Source organism: Cyprinus carpio, chromosome B16 (genome assembly GCF_018340385.1).
Source record: "Cyprinus carpio isolate SPL01 chromosome B16, ASM1834038v1, whole genome shotgun sequence".
Taxonomy (NCBI): Eukaryota; Metazoa; Chordata; class Actinopteri; order Cypriniformes; family Cyprinidae; genus Cyprinus; species Cyprinus carpio.
Genome location: NC_056612.1, coordinates 15,991,839 through 15,998,976, shown reverse-complemented (window position 1 = coordinate 15,998,976; position 7,138 = coordinate 15,991,839).

The window sequence follows — 7,138 nt, the reverse complement described above, 5'->3', positions numbered from 1 at the left end:
GGTCTAGAAAACTCTCAGATTTAATAAAAAACCCCATAAAATTTGTGTTCCAAAGATGTATGAAGGTCTTTCGGTCTTTTCAGCTTTGGGTGAACTATCCCTTTAAGTCTAAATATAAAATTTAGTGAGATTCATGCTTAAAACAAGAAACCAAACCACCATGGTTTAATATTTAATGCGCTAATAGCTTCGTCTGTTTGTAACCTTATTTCACTCACAAACCACATATGCCTATATGTATCATTTTATTTCAGTTTATCAACCATAGCTATGAATACCAAGTGTGTCAATCTGAGTGTGCTCTAGACATGCACAAGCTCACATGCAAACACACTGATGGTGATCTCGTTAGGTCAGGCTACCCCATTAAGCCTATTAGCCATCCTCAGAAGCGCACACATCCCTCCTCGTAGCTATTTGTGGCACGGTCCAATACACTGAGTTAGGGAAAAGCCATGAGGCAGCAGGAGCGGGGGAAGCCGCGGCCGGAAACATTTAACTAGTTTAGCCAGGACTGCCCTAAGAGCCTTGATCCTCACATACGTCACACCAAGACACGTCAACCCGTAAGACCATCTTAAGAGTCTTTCCCCATACGCACGTTTGAGTTTAAACGTGGACACGTTGTAGGAAGGGATTTGAGACCAGAAAGACAGTATGGAAAAGAAGAGAACAAACTGAGAGGGCAAATGCTGAGGAAGGAGTTGGATAGATGCCAGTAAACCTGTTCAGAGCTTCTGGTTGTGTGACGAAACTTGGCTAATATCATTGTTAGCACACAGCTAATATAAATATAGAAGTCTGAGATCACTTTGAAAATCTGGCATTCAGAAGCTAATTTAAATTTGAAAATAAACAGTTTTGGAATGTTGAAAAATGTTAAGGGTAAAGGTACATTTTTAAGATTATGTTTATTTCTATGTCACTAAAAAAATCTGTGATACTGAGCATTTTTGAAATTTCAGAATTTAAAGGGGTCATATGACGTTGCTAAAAATAACATTATGTTGTGTATTTGGTGTAATGCAATGTGTTTATACATTTTAAGGTTCAAAAAACACATTATTTTTCACATAATGTACATTATTGTTGCTTCTCTATGACCCACCTTTCTGAAATGAGTCGATTTTTACAAATCTCATCGTTCGGAAAAGCGAGGTGTACGCTAATTGGGCAGCTATCCAGTGCGTTGTGATTGGCTGAATGCCTCAAGCATGTGATGGAAATATTATGCCCCTTAACATACTTTGATGCTGTGTGTCCTGGTGTGACGAGACAAAACCAATAAAACCCATTACAAACGAGGCATTTGTTGCATCCAGTGGGGACATAATTACTGATTATTATGACTATACTGTCTTTTTACGCGTTGTGTTGCGTATCACGCTGAGTAACATAAAACCATGTCTGCATTTGTGATAGGAGAATCGACAAACAATAAGTGCTACTCTACACTGCTCAAAACTCGCATTTGAATCATCAGTGGCAAATTCTTTTAATATGAAAATGTACTTACAGGCTGTAAGTCAGAAGCGCCAGACTGTCCTTGCAAAGTTGGAATTGTACCACTTTATAGAAACAGTCTTTGTGCCACAGACTCATTGTAGGGTACTGGTTCAGGAAACAGTCTTCCGTAAAATGCGCTGCACACATCTGAATATTTGGGTTGAACTGTTCTGGAACAGGGTTGAAATACAACTTAACCACTGATTTCTAGTCGTGTCCTCTTTTGGAAGGCCAAACAAAGTAGTTTCGCTTTCACAACGAGACACACAGTGTCTCCACAACATGGCGGCAGCGGCAACAGCGAGAATAAAAGTTATACCTTCTTTCTTTGCGTGAACATTTTGGCGGTGTTAAGCAACTCTTCCCACATCATGACATAGACATGTGGGGGCATGTTAGAACGAGCCATTTTAGGAGGGCATGGTTGACTCTTAACTTTTATAAAGAATATCTCTTTGGATTTGAGACTTTAGTCTTTGCAACCTTACAGATCTTCTTTATGCACCAAGAGCTTGTAACACTCAAAGAGGAAGGAAAAATTTTAAATTGCATCATATGACCCCTTTAAAAAAAAAAATATTCAAATATACATTTATATATCACCATTCAAAAATTTGGGGTTTGTATAATGAAGGATTAATTCAGCAAGGATGCATTTAATTGATCAAACCTGACAGTAAAGATATTTCTAATTCTAAAAGGTCTATTTTTTAAATAAATCCATAGTTCTGTCATGAAAGATGGCGCAGCCCAATAGGTCTAACTCAGTCTGACATAATGACATCATCACAAGACGCAGCTGATTGGTTCTTTTTGTATCATATGCATGGCTAGTGTATGCTGTAGCAGTTGCAGGGCGCTTCAGAAACTCTATCAGACTTTTGCACTGCGTTAGTGTTCTACCACTGAGCAACAGGATCATATTGAACAGGAATATTTTTTACAGGAACACATTAACATGACTCCGTTTCAACAGTACTGTGTATTATTTAATGTCTCGTGACCCTTTGAATTATTTAATTATTATTATTTTTTTATTTTTATTTTTTTTACTTTTTTTGGCATTTTATAGACAGTCAGCTAAAAAGCAGGAAATGATAAGAAGGGTTGGGAGGAATGACAAGCAGGGTTCTGACTCAGGTCATTTACATAAACACCATCACACAAAATGTTGAAGCGTGTGTACCAACTGAGCAATGGAAATGAAATAATGCAGGCAGAACTTAAACCTGTGCCCTCATGAACACAGTGGCACTTCACAAGCTTTGAGGAAATGCACTACCCACAGCACCATGACTCTGACACTTTTTGCTTGTTTGTGGATCATGCTTTGTCTGCAGTGTGGGAACTAAATGTTCCCACAAGAACAGTAAAACCTGAAATCACCAATAGTCTTTACAAGCAAAACAACTTAATTAACAACTTAAAAACGACTTACCAAATTATGTCTTAATTAAAATATAAAAATGCAGAAATGTTAGTTTTAGGGGCATATGTTGAGCTAATTCTTCCTTATTATCCTTCAAATAAGCAATAGTAAAAAATAATAATGTAAAAAAAAATTGTGTTTTAGTTAGGTTCTAATAATTCTAATTAGCTTTTTGTTAAATAAATAAAATCATATCTATTTTAATTCTCCATTTAAACATGAGTGTGTGTGTGCACGTACAAGTGCTCTACATAGCCATTGACTCATGCAGGTCTGTATGTATGTGATAAGCCACAGCGGCGCTGGGTTTAAGGTTAGGGGCCCCTGTAGCAGAGCAGTGTAGCTGGGAAGGGGCCCATGGCTCTGGGTACTTCTCCTAGTCTGACTCAGAGCTCTAATAGAGTGGCTCTGTCTCCTTGCCATCTCTGCTTGTAATCTCATTAGACCAGCCCAGCAGCACATAAATTAATAAGACACACTTCTTACCTCTCTCCCTCCTCCACAATCTTCAGACCGTTCAGCTTTTTAATTTATTTTTATTTTTTTTATCAGAAAAACATTTCAAAATGACTTTCTGTGTGGATTATAGTTATTTTAGTCCAGTGTGAGGTAATAGAACTTTTGTAATGAAACGTATTTCATTATTTTTAGCATTAAGCGATGATTAAAAAAGGGAGAAAAAAAGAGTATCGTCTAGTGTGCAACAGGTAATGGAAAGCTTGAAGATGGAAATATTGAAGCTATTCATATGTATTTCATAATAATAAAATCCCCCTGTACGTTTCTCCCCTCAGTCGGTCTCTCTCTCTCCCTGAGGAGCCTGTATGAGGTGATCGGTTCTGACAGGCTCACAGTCTGAAGTGGGGGAGGAGAGCAGAGTGGGGGTCCGATGGTGATTTACCGATCCAAGTGGCACGTTCCCCCTTAGGGAAATGCCCCCCTCACTTGGCATACACACACACACAGAGTGGTATCTATCTCTCTTTCCAATAATGACTGTCTCCAACACGCAGTCAGCCCACCCAGCTTCATTGTATAACGTCCTGAGACCTTTAAGAAAGCACATTTGAGGGTTTCGTTGTGACTGTGTGAGTGTTTGGAATATGCAAGTTTTAGGTCTGTTTAGTAGTGACAGACATTGAAAATATCATACTCCAAACAGGTCATTTTGCTCAACGTCAATGATCTTCGTCATGTGTATTTCTATTTGTGTGTACGCATTTGTGATTATGTGTAAATAAACACCCGATTTAGAAATAGGCGTTCCGTTTTACTGTTCCATTTGTTTATTTTTCCATTTGTTCCAGGCTGCTTTGCATTCATGATCCATTTCTCTTCAAAATTCGGGATGTGGAAAAAGGACCCCAAAGAGAAGAATGGGATAAGATGGGCTGGTTAGCCATGTCCTGCCTTTAAAATGTTTTTTATGTTCTTTTACAGTTTAGTTTTAATTGATATAATGCCCTTTAACAACTTTTTCACCAAATTTGCCAGAACTTCTCTGTTTATGTCCCCTGCCTAAACTCTTTAACTTTTCCTCCACAATAAATTCAATTTAGTTTTGCAATTTTATTGCACAGGTTATTATTTGAAAAGTATTTAAACTATATTTTTCCTTTTATTTTATATATTCAAATTTAAATGACTGCTAGCTAACTGGTTTAAGCAAGTCAGGTTTGTCCAACAAAAGAAAGAAAATGTTTTAATGTACAGTATAAAACATTTTTAAGTGGTCAACTGTCCGTTACTTAAAGGTTCACCCAAAAATGAAAATTCTGTCACTATCACTGTTTGAAATAACACGAATGAGTAATTAATGAATGAATTTTCCTTTTTTGGTTTTTATCCCTTTAAGAATCAACAACTGAATTTCAGCACAATGTATTTTTTTTTTCATTAGATCTCATGATTTGAAACTTTTGTCTATATGTCCATGTGAGACTCAATGTCTATAAAATCTTTTAAACAAGGAGTACAAAAGTTAAGTGGCTGCACTGTGGTAGTAAAAGGTTTTAGATTTAGAAGGTTTTAGGTTCAAGACAATGTTAAAATTTAGTGCTTTTAAGAGACAAAATAATTGTGCTTTTCCTCTGTTAACAGATCATTCACAGATCTGAAGATCATCAAGAAGAACTCATGTACTGTTCATAAAAAGTTTATCTTTGGCATGCTCACATACAACTGGACACATGCAAACATACCTTGCTCAAGGTCAACAGCCCTGAGTCAGCAAAATTAGTCAGACATTAAAAGATGAGTAAAACTCATTTAAATAATCCGCACTTCATCTGGATTAATCCAACATAGCCATATACCCTTGCCAGCACTCTCATTATAACACTGCTGGGAGCCAGAGAATTTGCACATTTGTGTATATGTATATGTGTGAGTGTGTGTTTGTGTTTAAATGTATATACATTGCATTTTGATTATTCTGTGTTTTTGAAATATGTTTGTTTAAAAAAGATTTGTTTGTGTTTCTACATCTGTGCCAGTATATGTTTTTCGCAAAGTGTGTGTATGTGTGTGTGTGTGTGTGTGTGTGTGTGTGTGTGTGTGTGTGTGTGTGTGTGTGTGTGTGCATGCTGTGATGTGGCTGTAATGAGATTATATTTAGTTGGCAGGAAGAGCATAGTGCCACCGGGTCAAACAAGATGATTGGACAGACAACTTCTGGGAGTCTTTAAGGGCCAATTACACACATAAACACTCATAAACAAACATTCATTTTGTCAGTAGCTGTTCTAGCAGTCAGCAACTTGAAATGTTAAATAGTTTTTGATATTATCATTTGGGAATTTTATTAAAGACATTATAACTATAACCTTTAACAATATCAATCAGTTTCATATCAATACAATTTTTTAACAGTAAACTATTAATATTAGTGTTGTTCACAGTTACCATATTTATTGACAGGTTTGACTGTTCATACAACATTTTACAGAAGCGCATTGAAAAATGTTACCAGTATTTGTTACCAACTTCTGCAAGTACCTGTTAGCAGTGAAGAAACATCCAATACCTTCAAAAAGTAATCTTTCACATTATTCTTTAGAAGCAACACCCATATCAATTACAAAACCAGTTCCTTGGTCCTTTCATTTTTGGAGCATTTAAGGATTATACCTTCAAATTTAGCCGACATAGATGATAGAGACAAACAATGAGAGAGGGAGAGAGAAAGCACAGCCTGATGACTGGAATGCACAGGCTTTTGACAGCTGCATAACTGTCTATGTACCTTGTGTTACATGTGTGCGTGTGTGTCCCTGCAGCAGTGCTGTGTTACGGATTGCTCCCTGATGTCTTTGTTCATCTCTGTAAAGCCTAGGGCTTTTCTCCTGCTTTCACTCATGTCTACACACACACACACACCTGTGTTCAGTGGGCCATCAATAATTAGTAGTTACTGCTTTGACTGACAGTATGATAGAAATCTCAAGTTATTTTGTGCTCAGCCTCTCTGAGCCAATATGGTTGTTAATGAACCAAAACACACCAGAGACACCAGCCCTCAAGCTCAATATCACTGCTGTAGTCATACTGGAACTTATATTCAAGTTTTAAGTATGCTTCGTAGATCTTAACGATACTTTATATGGGATACAGTTTCAAGTCATGTGTTTGATGTGTTTTGGTTTTAGTCCATTTTTAGAAAGCCATGAGATGAGTTTTTTCTCACTATTTCTATGCATACAGTCATTCTGCACTGAAACATAAAATATGTGCTGTCTTATGTTTCTTGTGTTGGCGTGTGGTTTCCTTCCGTTAGTGTGCATTCTGATTGATATGTGAGATATATGAACAATCTGAAGCAGAATTCAACTGGGAGGTTGGCTGAATATAGTTGGCCTATACCACCTGATCATAATGTTTGCACTAGGCTGGTAAAGTGTGTCATGATACACTAATGTTGGTTTGACAAAGCCTTGTCAAAAAGTTTATAATAGTTTTAACTTTTAAAGATCTTTAAAGTTTGCTGGTTATAACGGTACATAATACAGTAAGATACATAGCTAGGAAGATCATCAGATATAGTCTGATAGATAGAGAGAAAGAGAGAGATGAAAAGATAGATTGATAGATAGATGGATAGACTGACAGATGGATGGGTAGATGAATGGAGAGGTAGACCGATGAATAGATGGATAAACACAGATGGATGGATACATTGAAGATAAATGGATGAATGATAAGATG